Source organism: Oncorhynchus mykiss, chromosome 23, assembly GCF_013265735.2.
Source record: "Oncorhynchus mykiss isolate Arlee chromosome 23, USDA_OmykA_1.1, whole genome shotgun sequence".
In the NCBI taxonomy this organism is placed as follows: Eukaryota; Metazoa; Chordata; class Actinopteri; order Salmoniformes; family Salmonidae; genus Oncorhynchus; species Oncorhynchus mykiss.
In genome coordinates, this window is record NC_048587.1 from 18,717,103 (window position 1) to 18,733,723 (window position 16,621).

General features: G+C 46.4%; 1 protein-coding gene across 2 annotated transcripts in view; it reads right to left on the minus strand.

The window, feature by feature from the left end:
- LOC110502387 (inactive ubiquitin carboxyl-terminal hydrolase 54) overlaps positions 1–16,621 on the minus strand; it is a 113,988-nt gene that overhangs the window by 92,794 nt on the left and 4,573 nt on the right. The window lies entirely within an intron of this gene.

Here is a 16,621-nt window from a genome sequence, read left to right on the forward strand (position 1 = left end):
GTCTGGAAAGTGTCAAGTTCCTCGGCGTACACATCACGGACAATCTGAATTGGTCCACCTACACAGACAGTGTGGTGAAGAAGGTGCAACAGCGCCTCTTCAACCTCAGGAGGCTGAAGACATTTGGCTTGGCCCCTAAGACCCTCAGAAACTTTTACATATGCACAATTGAGAGCATCCTGTCGGGCTATATCACCGCCTGGTACGGCATCTGCACGGCCCGCAACTGCAGGGCTCTCCAGAGGGTGGTACAGTCTGCCCAACGCATCACCAGGGGCACACTGCCTGCCCTCCAGAACACCTACAGCCCCCAATGTCACAGGAAGGCCAAAAATATCATCAACCACCCGAGCCACAGCCTGTTCACCCCGCTATCATCCAGGAGGCAGAAGGTGAGGTCAGTACAGGTGCATCAAAGCTGGGACCAAGAGACTGAAAAACAGCTTCTATCTCAAGACCCTCACACTGTTAAATAGCCATCACTAGCCGGCTACCACCCGGCTTCTCAACCCTGCACCTTAGAGGCTGCTGACCTATATACAGTACATAGACATGGAATCACTGGCCACTTTAAAAATGGAACACTAGTCACTTTAATAATGTTTACATACTGTTTTTTTTCATCTCATATTTATATGCTGAATTCTATTCTACTGTACTTAGTCAATGCCATTCCGACATTGATCATCCTAATATTTGTATATTTCTTAATTCCATTCTTTTACTTTTAGATTTGTGTATTGTTGAGAATTGATAGATACTACTGCACTGTTGGAGCTAGGAACACAAGCATTTCGCTACACCCGCAATAACATCTGCTAAATATGTGTATGTGACCAATACATTTGATTTGACTTACAGTTGACCCGCTCTTGTCACGCCCTGACCATAGTTTACTTTGTATTTTCTATGTTTTGATTGGTCAGGGTGTGATCTGAGTGGGCATTCTATGTTTCATGTCTTGTTTGTCTATTTCTATGTTCAGCCTGATATGGTTCTCAGTCAGAGGCAGGTGTTCGTCATTGTCTCTGATTGGGAACCATATTTAGGTAGCCTGGGTTTCACTGTGTGTTTGTGGGTGATTGTTCCTGTCCTTAGTGTTAGTTTGCACCAGTTTAGGCTGTTTCGGTTTTCATTACATTTATTATTTTGCACTGTTTGTATTTAGATTCGTGTTGCTATAGTCACAATAAACATGGATCGTAATCTACACGCCGCATTTTGGTCCGACTCTCCTTCTCATAAAGAAAACCGTTACAGAATCACCCACCACCAACGGACCAAGCAGCGTGTCAACAGGCAGCAACAGCAGCGTAAAGAGGAATGGACATGGGAGGACGTTTTAGATGGCAAGGGCTGTTACACTTGGGAGGAGATACTGGCTGGAAGAGATCGCCTCCCATGGGAACAGGTGGAGGCACTTAGGAGAGCAGAGGCAGCCGGAGAGAGGAGCCGGCGATATGAGGGAACACGGCTGGCAAGGAAGCCCGAGAGGCAGCCCCAAAAATTTCTTGGGGGGGGCTAACAGGGAGTATGGCTACGCCAGGTAGGAGACCTGGGCAGACTCCCTGTGCTTACCGGGGGGCTAGAGAGACCGGACAGGCACCGTGTTATGCAGTGGTGCGCACGGTGTCTCCAGTGCGGGTGCATAGCCCGGTGCGGTATATTCCAGCTCCGCGTGTCGGCCGGGCTAGATTGAGCGTCGAGCCTAATGCCATGAAGCCGGCTCTACGCAGCTGGTCCCCAGTGCGTCTCCTTGGGCCGGCTTACATGGCACCAGCCTTGCGCTCGGTGTCTCCGGTTTGCCTGCATAGCCCAGTGCGGGCTATTCCACCTCGCCGCACTGGCAGGGCGACCGTGAGCATTCAACCAGGTAAGGTTGGGCAGGCTCGGTGCTCAAGAGCTCCAGTGCGCCTGCACGGTCCGGTTTTTCCAGTACCACCTCCACACCCCAGCCCTCCGGTAGCAGCTCCCCGCACCAGGCTTCCTGTGCGTGTCCTCGGCCCAGTACCACCAGTGCCAGCACCACGCATCAGGCCTACAGTGCGCCTCGCCTGTCCAGCGCTGCCAGAGCCTCCCTCCTCTTCAGCGCTGTCGGAGTCTCCCGCCTGTTTAGCGCTGTCAGAGCTTTCCGCCTCTACAGCGCTGCCGGAGTCTCCCGCCTGTTCGGAACTGCCAGTTTGCAAGGAGCTGCCAGTTTGCAAGGAGCTGCCAGTTTGCAAGGAGCTGCCAGTTTGCAAGGAGCTGCCAGTCTGCAAGGAGCTGCCAGTCTGCAAGGAGCTGCCAGTCTGCATGGAGCTGCCAGTCTGCATGGAGCTGCCAGTCTGCAAGGAGCTGCCAGTCTGCAAGGAGCAGCCAGTCTGCAAGGAGCTGCCAGTCTGCAAGGAGCTGCCAGTCTGCAAGGAGCTGCCAGTCTGCATAGAGCTGCCAGTCTGCAAGGAGCCGCCAGAGCTGCCTTTCTGCAGGATGCCGCCAAAGCTGCCAGTCTGCAAGGAGCCGCCAGAGCTGCCAGTCTGCAAGGAGCCGCCAGAGCTGCCAGTTAGCATGGAGCAGCCAGAGCCGCCAGTCAGCATGGAGCAGCCAGGGCCGCCAGTCAGCATGGAGCAGCCAGGGCCGCCAGTCAGCATGGAGCAGCCAGGGCCGCCAGTCAGCATGGAGCAGCCAGGGCCGCCAGTCAGCATGGAGCAGTCAGTCAGCATGGAGCAGCCGGAGCAGCCAGTCAGCATGGAGCAGCCAGAGCAGCCAGTCAGCATGGAGCAGCCAGAGCTGCCAGTCAGCATGGAGCAGCCAGTCAGCATGGAGCAGCCAGAGCTGCCAGTCAGCATGGAGCAGCCAGTCAGCACGGAGCAGCCAGAGCTGTCAGTCAACCAGACTCTTCCAGATCTGCCAGTCGACCAGACTCTTCCAGATCTGCCAGTCGTCCAGACTCTTCCAGATCTGCCAGTCGACCAGACTCTTCCAGATCTGCCAGTCGACCAGACTCTTCCAGATCTGCCAGTCGACCAGACTCTTCCAGATCTGCCAGTCGACCAGACTCTTCCAGATCTGCCAGTCGACCAGACTCTTCCAGATCTGCCAGTCGTCCAGACTCTTCCAGATCTGCCAGTCGTCCAGACTCTCCCAGATCCGCCAGTCGACCAGATTCTCCCAGATCCGCCAGTCGACCAGATTCTCCCAGATCCGCCAGTCGACCAGATTCTCCCAGATCCGCCAGTCGACCAGATTCTCCCAGATCCGCCAGTCGACCAGATTCTCCCAGATCTGCTAGTCGACCAGGATCTGCTGAAACCGCCAGCCAGCCAGGTTCTGGTAGTTTCTACTACCTGCCTGGGCTTCCTCTCAGTGCTGAGCTTCTTCTCAGTGCTGAGCTTCCTCTCAGTGCTGAGCTACCCATCTGTCCCGAGTTACCTCTGTCCCGAGCTGTCCCTCTGTCCCATGTTATCATTGTGGTGGGTAACCTATTTAGGGACGTTTAGGAGGGGGATTAAAACTGTCATGGAGTGGGGTCCACGTCCAGCGCCAGAGCCGCCACCGCGGACAGATGCCCACCCAGACCCTCCCCTATAGGTTCAGGTTTTGCGGCCGGAGTCCGCACCTTGGGGGGGGGGGGGGGGGTACTGTCACGCCCTGACCATAGTTTACTTTGTATTTTCTATGTTTTGATTGGTCAGGGTGTGATCTGAGTGGGCATTCTATGTTTCATGTCTTGTTTGTCTATTTCTATGTTCAGCCTGATATGGTTCTCAGTCAGAGGCAGGTGTTCGTCATTGTCTCTGATTGGGAACCATATTTAGGTAGCCTGGGTTTCACTGTGTGTTTGTGGGTGATTGTTCCTGTCCTTAGTGTTAGTTTGCACCAGTTTAGGCTGTTTCGGTTTTCATTACATTTATTATTTTGCACTGTTTGTATTTAGATTCGTGTTGCTATAGTCACAATAAACATGGATCGTAATCTACACGCCGCATTTTGGTCCGACTCTCCTTCTCATAAAGAAAACCGTTACAGCTCTAGCAGGGCAGAAATTTGACCAACTGACTTGTTGGAAAGGTGGCATCCTATGACGGTGCCAAGTTGAAATTCGCAAGGCTCTTCATTAAGAACATTCTACTGCTGGTGTTTGTCGATGGAGATTGCATGGCTGTGTGCACGATTTTATACACCTGTCAGCAACGGGTGTAACTGAAATAGCCGAATCTACTCATTTGAAGGGGATGTCCACTTATTTTTGTACATGTATATGTACGTGTATCTCAACTTTTGCCACACATGGTTAGAGGCTCTATGACTGTAGCCTATTGCTGCTTTGATGACGGCCAACATCAAGCTACACACGCTACATTCCACTTTTGTGAAAAGTAAGAGCAGCAGCATAAATTATAAAATGTCTCTCCCTCTCTCTACTGCAGCAGTCTTGTTTGGATCTGTACGGGCCCTTCAGGACAAGTCAGTTAAAATAATACATACCCGAGACCCGTGACAATAATATCAGTTCCGACGAGACCCGTGACATTATTTCGAATTCTAGATCTGGACCTGCTCGAGTCCCGTCTTCCTTTTTCTCAAGTTCTGTTTCCTAGTTTTCCAGGTTCTGACGATTCTGCCTGCCCTGACCCCCACCCTACCTGTCGTCCTGTACCTGCCTGACTCTAACCTAATTACAAACCTCTGCCTGCCCTGACCCGAGCCTGCCTTCCATGTACCTGCCTGACTCAGACTTGATCACGAACCCCAGCTTGTCCTCGACCTCCCCTTTGCCTGCCCTGTGTTTACAATAAATCATCTGAGAATTGTACTATCTGCCTCCTGTGTCTGCATCTGGGTCATATCCCGAGTCGTGATAGTACGAACTGGCCATAACTGACCCAGCAGACTCAGTCCAGCCCCACAATGCTGTCTCCCAGCAAGGAGCCACCATTGGAAGACACAAGGAATTTCAGCAATGCCTTATGGAGGGACCATACCCTGGCAGAATGCCATAACCAGATGTTCGATACATTGCTAGAGCAATTTCCTACTAGGCAGCGGGCCACACCAGTAATCCCCCAGATTCTCAGCAAACCCTCCACCAGCGGCGTTTCTTCCCAGCCTACCCTAGTGTCCCGAGAACCCCGCTTACCTCCTCCGGAGCACGCTGGAGATTCTGGAACCTGCCAGGGCTTTCTCTGCAGCCTTCTTTGTTCCCCTCCGACCACTCGAGGATAGCGTACCTCATAACGCTGATGTCCGGGAGGGCCCTCGCCTGGGCTACGGCGGTGTGGGAGCAACAGTTCGTGGCGAAAGTACGGAAGGTGTTTGATTCTCCGTTGTCCGGGAGAGAGGCTGCTCGTAAGCTGCTCCAGCTTCGTCAAGACTCTCGTAGTGTGGCAGACTACACCATGGATTTTCACACATTGGCGGCTGAGAGTGCCTGGAACTCAGAAGCATTGTTCAACATGTTCCTTCACGGATTCTCTACGGAATATTTCTTAGCTACCTGCCCTTAAAAACCCAGGCTCATCAAGTAGGTATGAGTACGCTGTTGAGCCGTACGGGGAGTTTCCTATCCTCCATTGCTCGTATCCCTCTCCATGGTACCCTGTTGGGTGTGACCGGTCAAAATCTCTTCGGGTGCTCATTGACTCTGGGGCCAACGAGAGCTTTATGGACACTACCCTGGTGTCGGAGCTGGGAATCCCCACACAACCCCTCTCCATTCCCATGGACATCAGGGTGTTGGATGGGTGCTCTATTGGCAGAGTCACCCACACTTCGTTTCCCATTAACCTGAGAGAGTTGGGCAATCACAGTGAGAGTATGCAGTTCCTGCCCATTGAATCCCCTCGTGCACCCGTGGTTTTGGGGTTCTCCTGGCTCCAGAGACACAATCCTCTGATCGACTGGGATACTGGTTCTATCCTGGGTTGGAGACCGTTTCGCCATGCGTATTGCCTGAAGTCGGCAATGCCTGCCCTGGGACGTCTTCCTGTGGACTTGGGAGAAGCCCTGAACATCTCTGCCGTTCCGCGGAATACCTGGACCTCCGGGAGTTTATCAGCAAGGCCCGTGCCACCTCGCTTCCTCCGCATCGGCCCTATGACTGCACCATCAACCTTCTCCCGGGTACTACACCTCCTCGGGGATGACTTTGTTTCCTGTTGGGTCCGGAGACCAAAGCGATAGAAGGGTATATTGAGGACTCTCTCACTGCTGGGTTTATGCATCCCTCTTCCTTCCCTGCCAGCACAGGGTTGTTCTTTGTGGAAAAGAATCACAAGACCCTGCGTCCGTGTATCGACTATCGGGTTCTCAATGACATTACAGTTAAAAAATGTTACCCGCTACAACTCATCTTCTCACCGATTTTTGTTTGTCTACCTTGACGACATCCCCATCTATGCCCATTCAGCTCAAGAGCACGTCCTCCAGCATCTACTGGAGAACCAGCTGTTCATGAAGGCGAAGAAGTGCGAGTTCCATCGCACCACCATCTCCTTCCTAGGATGCGTCATCGCTGCAGGGAGGGTTCAGATGGACCGTGACAAGGTGAGGGCAGTGTTGGATTGGCCTCAACCCACGTCCAGAGTGTACCTGCAGCGTTTGCTGGGGTTTGCCAATTTCTACCGTCATTTCATCTGAGGTTAAAGCACCCTTGATTCCCCCCTCTCTGCACTCGCCTCTCCCAAGGTGCCGTTCATATGGTCTCCAGCAGCTGTCCAGGCATTCTCTGACCTCAAGCAGCTATTCACTACAGCCCCCATCTTAATCCATCCGGACCTGTCCAGTCAGTTCGTGGTGGAGGTTGACGCCTCGGACGTCCTGGAAGTCCTGTCCCAACGCTCTGCATCCCTACGCCTTCCTTTCCCATCGCCTTAACCCTGCCGAGAGGAACTACGATGTGGGAGTACGATACCCAGTTAACCGGATTTTGTCCCAGACTCTGCCCTTGCTTCTGTTCTGGAATGGGCCCATTCCTCAAGACTCACCTGTCATCCTGGCTCCGGACCTTGGATTCGGACCTTGAATTTCATCCGACAACGGTTATGGTGGCCCACCATGGTTCCTGATGTCTCACTCGTTGCCACCTGTACTGTGTGTGTGCAGAACAAGACTCTGCGGCAAGCTACTGCTGGCCTCCTTCAACCAATTCCTGTCCCTCACCGCCCCTGGTCCCATATATCCTAGGACTGTGTCACGGCATCCCACCGTCGGATTGCAACACCACCATCCTTACGGTGGTGGACCAGTTTTCCAAAGCTGCCCATTTTATTCCCCTAACTAAATTGCCCCCAGCTAAGGAGACGGCCCAGCTCATGGTGCAGCATGTCTTACGGATCCATGGACTGCCAGTCGACATGGTCTCCGATCGCAGTCCCCAGTTCTCGTGTTCCCTTGGTTGTCGGCCCCAAATCTTCCCGGAGCAAGAAGCAGAGGTCAGGACACCTTCTTCCCAGGTGTTTATCCATTGCTGTCGCCGTACCTGGAATTGAGCCCGGGCCGCTCTTCTCAAGACCACCTCCAGGTACCGACGACAGGCAGACCACCACGGGATCCCTGCTCCCCGCTACCGTCTTGGGAAGAGGGTATAGCTGTCCAAACTGTCCCCCCCATTTTATCGGCCCTTTCCCCATCTCCAAGATCCTTAGCCCTTCTGCTGTTTGTCTTCTGTTGCCCCGTATCCTCCATATACATTCCACTTTTCATGTGTCCAGAATTAAACCTATGTCTCACAGCCATTTGTATCCTACTCTACACAGACCAGTGTGGCATAACCAATCAGAGCTGCAGTAAGCCTACAGCCATATGCAAATAGACCATTGCCATAAGGATCTGTGCCATTCACTTTGATGTGGACCATGCTTACAGCATGAGCGGTCGTGAGTAGATGTGCTTGTTTTGAGAAAGCGAGAGCTGCATGTAGCCATGTGTGCAGATTTGTTCATATCCTTTGCTAGTTACTGAGTTATTATCCCAGATATAGATCATTTGTAGTCACCAATGGGGGAGTGTTATTTTATTGTGTTCATTTTTATTATTTTTTACTTTAGTTTATTTGGTGAACATTTTCTTAACTCTTCTTGAACTGCACTGTTGGTTAACGGCTTGCAAGTAAACATTTCACGGTAAGGACTACACTTGTATTCGGCGCAGGTGACAAATAAAGTTTGATTTGATTGCTTCCTACAAGAAGAGCACACATGAAAAGCGAGTGGGGAAAAAAAAAAAGTCTTAAATTTTGCCTGTCATTTTGTAAATCTCAAACCCTTAATGTGTTGTGCTGTAGCCTTAATCCATTCTGCCTGTTCTAACACTGAGAGGACATTAGTACATGTTTAACAGCAGTGTGATTAAGGCTAATTGTATAGGTCCAAACAAAACAATCCTTCTAAACAGTGATGTGACATACGAGCCAGCCTCACTAACTATTAGCCATAAACCACCATATTCTCCGCACTTCAGGTACGTGTTAAATAAGCCTATGCGTAACTGATGTAATTATTTTACAGAAAATATTTATTTGTATTATTACTTTTTTATCCAAATTGTCCCATATGGACTCAGGAGAGGCGATTGTCAAAAGCCATGTGTCCTCTGAAACACAACCCCACCAAGTCGCACTGCTTCTTGACACACTGCTAGCTTAACCCGGATGCCAGCCACACCATTGTGTCGGAGGAAACACACCAGCTGACGACCGAGGTCAGCATATATGCGCCCAGCCCACCGCAAGGAGTCGCTAGAGTATGATGGGACAAAGACATGCCAGCCGGCCAAACCCTCCCCTAACCCGGACGACGCTGGGCCAATTGTGTGCCGACTCATGGGTCTCCCGGTTGCGGCCGGCTGCGACACAGCCTGGGATCAAACCCGGGTCTGTAGTGACACCTCTATCACTGTGATGCAGTGCCTTAAACCGCTGTGCCACTTGGGAGGCCCCCTATTTTACTGATTTTATGTGTTGCATATCATCAAATGGCCAATATCCCTGGGTAGTCGCGGACATAATGTAATCTGGTTGATTGTTGGGGGCACTATTACTGAACCTAGGTGTAATTTTGTCTCCATTAATTAACGTAGATATGAGTAGAAATGGCCAATGGTCCACTGATGAGATCCGGCTGGAGCTGTGTTGTAGCCTGTGAGTGCATGGTTCAGTGACCTGGAAACAGACAAAAGCCTGAGACACAAGCCCAAGTGCCTGAGGGCATCCACCCCTCCATTCCCTGTGCAACTTGGAACATTAAATGCACCCCTCCTCTCCCTCCCTCCACATACACAAAACAGCTGTGGCAAGGCATTTGGCAGAACAAGCTCCTTCTGAATCCATTTAACAATGATGTCAGTGCTGACTCCTGTGCTCAGGTGGACTGACCTCTCAATAATGCAGATACTTAAATAATGAAAACGGAATCACTCTGCATCCCACCCAAACAAGTTACAACAACAGATCAGAAAGAGTTTAATGAACAAGTAAAGGGTAATGGATGAGGTGGTGAGACCAATGATGTGAATAAACACTGGATGGCGCTGGATTGAAGTCAATGCAGAGCCATTTTGGTACTCCCCCATTGTAAATAAGATGTTGGAAGATATGGAAATGCAAGTATATTAATCTATATAATATATTCATCTATTTTACAGACACCTTAATCCATACTTATACACTATTTTATGTGAACTGAACATTAAAATTACTATATTTTTTAAACAGTTCCTTAAAGTATAATTTAAAAAAATATATATTACTGTCGTCACTTCAACAAATGTATTACTAAAATACACTGAATTTTGTCCTTGAAACATTTTATTGAAATACTGTAGAATTCCATTCCTTCCGCTCCTTCTGGGGAGTACCAATGTGGCTTCAAAGCCTCTCATGTGCCAACAGCATCAGCAAACCATGGTTTATATATACATCATTGGGTGAGACTAGCTTATTACATAATGGCCAGTCTAGACTGCCTCAGCTTAACTGCTTACACACAGATTCAATGCATTAGGCATTACATGGTGACTGAGCCAGAGGCTACATCTGTATTACACTCTCCATTCCCATCTGAAAACCTGCCTGCATAACTCCTGTTTAACAACAACTCTCATTTCTGGCACTTCCCCTCTCAGAAATCATGCTTAGCCGTGTTCCATTTCTGCAGCAAAGATTACAGCTGATAGAAAACATACGGCCGCTGCTGTTGGTGAAAATAAGCAGGCCTGGGCATAGAGTGCAGGACGAGGGAAGGGAGGGAACTTGGCTCCGGGTCCATGGATGTGTCAGGCATTGGTTCGCTCCGCCACAGAGGGTCTAATGGGAGCATGACGCAGTAGGAACAGGTGATCAGCAGACCGAGCAGCAGTAGCGATAGAGAGGTGCATCGCTAGCCTCCCGCTGGGAAAGGAATTGAATTTACCCCCATTTCTACCCATCCTCACTTATCTGACAAATTGAAAAGGGTGGCCACATATTTCACATCTGTTAGACCAAAGAATTCCAATTAAATAACTTGTGGGACTTTAATGGGAGAAATACAACAGATCCAAAACCAAAGGAGATGCTGAGTGTTCTAAGTTTCAAAAAGAGAGGCAGTACTGTTTTGCACTACTGCTTTTGCATCACCGGCCGACGTTCACAGAGATGATGCTTTTTATCCACTGTTCTCAGGCTTGTTTGTATTATAAATAGGTGTAGATAGCACATCACAACATGGGGTGTTCTCTCCTGCTTATCTGAGTTTGCACAGAAAGCTGTCTGCCAGGACGGGCCTGCCTGATGAAGGTGGTCACTGAGGTCCTGGTTAATAGAGGGGATAGCATTGGAGCTGAATCTAGACACCCAAAGCTCAGTCTGAGTAGTGATCTCACTACCTAGACTGAGTATGAAAATGTTATCAATAGCATTTTTATAATTAAAGCAAAATCTGTTTGTTTTTTCCCTCAAAAAGTAGCATGTTATAAAACAAGTAGGCACAATCCTCTAATCACAAACATAAGAGAGTCTTCTACAATATACTACATAATTATATAGTAAGTACACACATGATCGAGGGATATTACAGTGTGTAGTACAGTATTCTAAAGTATACTACAGTTTAATATAGAATTCTATTGTGCTGTACGATTCTTTAGTAAACTGTAATATTGTAATACTGCAGTATTATCCACAAAAAACACTGTAGTAAATACTACAGTAATGTCTGCAAAAACACTACAGTCCACAAAAACACTACACTTTTTTAAACTATAGTAAATACTACAATATTTAATTTGCATATACCCTGCCCACTCCCTTCCCCCATGTCGCAATTTGTACCACCCATAAGTAAGAAACCTACCAGCCAAGTATAGACTATATTTTGTTCTCCACAGGTTATAGAAAAGAGCAGAAGCTCTAAACTACCCTACCTACCAAAAGTTCACGGAACATCTGTTCCTTTAGTATTTTTCCCGTAAGTTTCCCAAATGAGAAAGCCTCCACGTCTATGTCAAACAAAATAATACAACAAAAACACTATAGTAATTACTACAATGATGTCATACTAAAGTATAGTGCAATCTGCAAAAACACTATAGTAATTACTATAGTATATACTATAGTTTTATTTTACTACAGTATTTATACTATAGTTAACTGTAAATAATACAGTATACTACAGTAAATACTTGTGACGATTCACGTCCTCCTCTTCTGAGGAGGAGTAGTAAGAAGGATCCGAGGACCAATGCGCAGCGTGGTAAGTGTCCATATTGTATTTATTATATGAACACAAAACAAAAACAATGAGAACGAAACAGTCCTGAACGGTGAAATACAAAACACAGAACAGAAAATAATCACACACGAAACACAGGTGAAAAAAGGCTACCTAAGTATGATTCTCAATCAGAGACAACTAACGACACCTGCCTCTGACTGAGAACCATACCAGGCCAAACGCAAATCACATCATAGAAAAACGAACATAGACAACCCACCCAACTCACGCCCTGACCATACTAAAACAAAACATAATAAAAGAACTAAGGTCAGAACGTGACAATACTACCGTTAATACTACAGTATTTATAGCATAGTATATTATAGTATTTGTTCATATGGGACCTTCCTCCCCAGAGCATAGGCTTGGCCTAACCGCTTTGACTAATTTTTTTTTCAACTCCTTGAAATGAACATTATAGTCTGCCCTGGCTTTGTTTTGGCCCCTCCAGCAAGAACTTTAATAAAAGTTAAACGGCTGCACCTGCAACTTTCAAGCACGCTATACCACCTACCAAAACAATCCACAAGCACTCCTTCCCACCCTTTCTCTAAAAGAATGCATGGGAACACTCCATCAGTATGTTAAGTTATTCATCTCCAAATTTTACATAACAATCCATGGCCTAATTTGGCATGCAGGCCAAGACTCACATTTAATTTTCACAGCTAATCTCTGCTAGAGAAAGGGGGGGGAGAGAGAGAGAGCTGAAGGGGCTGGTCAGAGATATCAAAGCATGCACTAATCTAATCACCCCCTCTCTCTCCATACTTCACAGAGCTTGTGTTATTTTTGTATTTTTTTATTTTTTTATGTGATGCATTATGTTACAGGTTGAGAGGAGTATTACGAAGATATGCATGTCTGCACGATTTCGTTCATTATGCTGCGCTCACATGGGATAAGCACTTAAAGGCAAAGGAAGGAAAAAAACTGTCTGGTGTTTTACATTTTGGTGGGAGCATAGAAAAACTCTCTCTCCTTCTCTAGCCTAAGTCTCTGTGTTTGTCTAACTTCTGCAGATCTTGAGTTGTAACAGATCAGCAATTCATAACCAGTCAGCCTAGCTACTGATGTAGGAATCTTAATTTGAGCCAGTTTGCTACATCAGACAAATAATCCTGCAGCAACAGGAAATGTGAATTATTATGTGGATTATAATTAATGGACATTTTTGTAAGGGTTGATACTTTTTTCATAAGGGAAAATCAAGTCTGAAATTTCCAAGTAGACATTTCAGAAGCCTTTTTAAACCTCAAATACACTATACGTTTTGAATTTCCTGCATAGCAGGAAAGTTCTCCTGCAACAGGGTGATCAAATTAAGATCCTACACCTGTATATCCCTCAGATCTCTCTCCAGACTGTTTATATACGTTCCCACCTATCATAGATGAAATGATAAAATCCTGTTATTTTCTCTCCCTCAGCAGAAAACACAGCAGAGTCTAGTCAGAGTGGGGGCTTAAAATAGATTTACAATCATGTTATGTAAGAAAACACTGCCTGTGCTGAATAATATAGAAAATCCAATGATTGATTATAAATGTGGCACACACATCAATTTGGGTGCTGGGGGAGAGCATGTTACTGGGGTGAATGTTCACACCCACATCACACATACAGCATCTCCCACAGTCCTACCCAGAATACATGTCATTGAAATGATATTCAATAACATGCAACTGAAAATAGATGAAAATGGATGAAACCACAGAAAAGCTGCATGTTACTGAACGTACTTTCTCAATGACAGAGCTCTGTTAATTAAGAGAAAGTGAAGAGCAGCCTACAGTAGACAAGGACAGATTATCCCCCAATAGGTGACACATAAAAGGGTCTATATTTCCCCCACCCACAGGACATCGTAGCCACACAAGGATAGGCTATATTTTCTCTATTCCTCCACTTTGCAACAAGACATGATCATTTTAATATCTGTCAGTAAATTATAATATTTTTTAAATCCATAATTTTGTCAAGTGTCTACTTTTGCACCTTGCTCTAAACTTTATGCAGCCTAAACTATTCCACGGTGTAAAAACCGCTCAACTCAGCCTGGTCTCATCGACTAGAGGTAACATAATAAAAGTAAATCCGGGACACTCAAATTAAGAAAGGAAAGTTGTGCAACCTAGTCAGTTGCACAACTGAATGCAATTCAACTGAATTGTGTCTTTCGCATTTAATCCAACCTCTCTGAATCAAATTAGTATGATATGTTATGTTTGGTGTGGCTACATGACACAGAAGGTTCCTGAAGACAAAAAACAAAAGCAGAATGGTTTGTCGGGCATATGACGCAAACGTCTAGTGTTTGAATCTCATCATGGACAACTTTTGCATATTTGCTAATTAGCAACTTTGCAAATACTTACTACTTTTTAGCTACTTTGCAACGAATTAGCATGTTAGCTAACCCTTCCCTTAACCCTAACCTTTACCCTTTAACCTAACTCCTGGGGCCTCCCGAGTGGCGCAGTGGTTTAAAGCACTATAGAACCTGGTTCGAGTCCAGGCTCTGTCATAGCCGGCCGCGACCGGGAGGCCCATTGGGCAGCGCACAATTGACCCAGCGTCGTCCGGGAAGCCAGCCGCACCAGTGCTCCTGTCCCATCGCGCACTAGCGACTCCTGTGGCGGGCCAGGCGCATTGCACGCTGACGCGGTTGCCAGGTGTATGGTGCTTCCTCTGACACATTGGTGCGGCTGGCTTCCGGGTTAAGCAGGCGTTGTGTCAAGAAGCAGTGCGGCTTGGCTGGGTTGTGTTTCAGAGGACACACGGCTCTCGACCTTCGCCTCTCCTGAGCCTGTACGGAAGTTGCAGCGATGGAACAGGACTGTAACTACCAATTGGATACCACAAAATTGGGGAGAAAAAGGGGCAAAATAATAATAGAAAAAAATAAAAACCTAACTCCTAACCTTAACACCTAGCTAATGTTAGCATTCGCCACCTAGCTAACGTTAGCCACAACAAATTGTAATTTGTAACATATCATAAGCTAAGCAAATACTAATTCCAATTCGTAACATATCATTCAAATTGTAATTTGTAACATATCATATAAAATGGATGATGGACATCCAGAAATGAATGCATACCATATGAAACGTAACATATCATACTTTCCCAGATGTACAGTTATGTCTTTCCGCTGAGTCCTGGTTGCTCAACTAAGCTATACTTTCTCAGGTAGGCTACAATGTTATGTAACACTTTGTAACACAGCTCTACTACAATGTTCTGCATTATTGTGAATGTGAAATGACATTCATTAATTTAATCAACATTAGGATCAATGATGGAAGCACATACAAGTATGTAATAAAAATGTATACATCTGTCACGCAGATTTTTGTTGTTGGAATTAGAGGTCGATCGATTAATCGGAATGGCCGATTAATTAGGGCCGATTTCAAGTTTTCATAACAATCGGAAATCTGTATTTTTTTTTTTTTACACCTTTATTTAACTAGGAAAGTCCGTTAAGAACACATTCTTATTTTCAATGACGGCCTACGAACGGTGGGTTAACTGTCTTGTTCAGGGGCAGAACGACAGATTTTTACCTTGTCAGCTCGGGAATTCAATGTTGCAACCTTACGGTTAACTAGTCCAACGCTCTAACCACCTGCCTTACATTGCACTCCACGAGGAGCCTGCCTGTTACGCGAATGCAGTAAGAAGCCAAGGTAAGTTGCTAGCTAGCATTAAACTTATCTTATAAAAAACAATCAATCAATCAATCATAATCACTAAACTACACATGGTTGATGATATTACTAGTTTATCTAGCTTGTCCTACGTTGCATATAATCGATGTTGTGGCGCATTCGCGAAAAAGGACTGTTGTTGCTCCAACGTGTACCTAACCATAAACATCAATGCCTTTCTTAAAATCAATACACAAGTATATATTTAGGTAATATTGCCTGCTAACATGGATTTCTTTTAACTAGGGAAATTGTGTCACTTCTCTTGCAACAGAGTCAGGATATATGCAGCAGTTTGGGCCGCCTGGCTCATTGCGAACTGTGTGAAGACTATTTCTTCCTAACAAAGACAGCCAACTACGTCAAACGGGGGATGATTTAACAAAAGCGCATTTGCGAAAAAAAGCACAATCGTTGCACGACGGTACCTAACCATAAACACCAATGCCTTTCTTAAAATCAATACACAGAAGTATATATTTTTAAACCTGCATATTTAGCTAAAAGAAATCCAGGTTAGCAGGCAATATTAACCAGGTGAAATTGTGTCACTTCTCTTGCGTTCATTTCACACAGAGTCAGGGTATATGCAACATTTTGGGCCGCCTGGCTCATTGCGAACTAATTTGCCTGAATTTTACGTAATTTTGACATAATATTGCAGGTTGTGCAATGTATATTTAGACTTATGGATGCCACCCGTTAGATAAAATACGGAACGGTTCCATATTTCACTGAAAGAATAAAGGTTTTGTTTTCGAGATGATAGTTTCCAGATTCGACCATATTAATGACCTATTATGTTATAATTAAGTCTATGATTTGATAGAGCAGTCTGACTGAGCGATGGTAGGCGCCAGCAGGCTCGTAAGCATTCATTCAAACAGCACTTTCGTGCATCTTGCCAGCAACTCTTCGCAATGCTTCAAGCATTGCGCTGTTTATGACTTCAAGCCTATCAACTCCCAATGTTACGGATACAAGTATCCTGTGTGTGTATCCTGTGTGTGTATCCTGTGTGTGTGTTTCTTTTCTCTCCTTCTCCCCTCACAGGTGAAAATCATCACTCCCCAATCAGTCACCAATCAATCATCAATCAGAAGACACACCTCCTCCTGTTTCCTACCCAATCACAGTTCCTTTCCCTTGGTTTAAAAACCCTCTCTGTAAATGCCA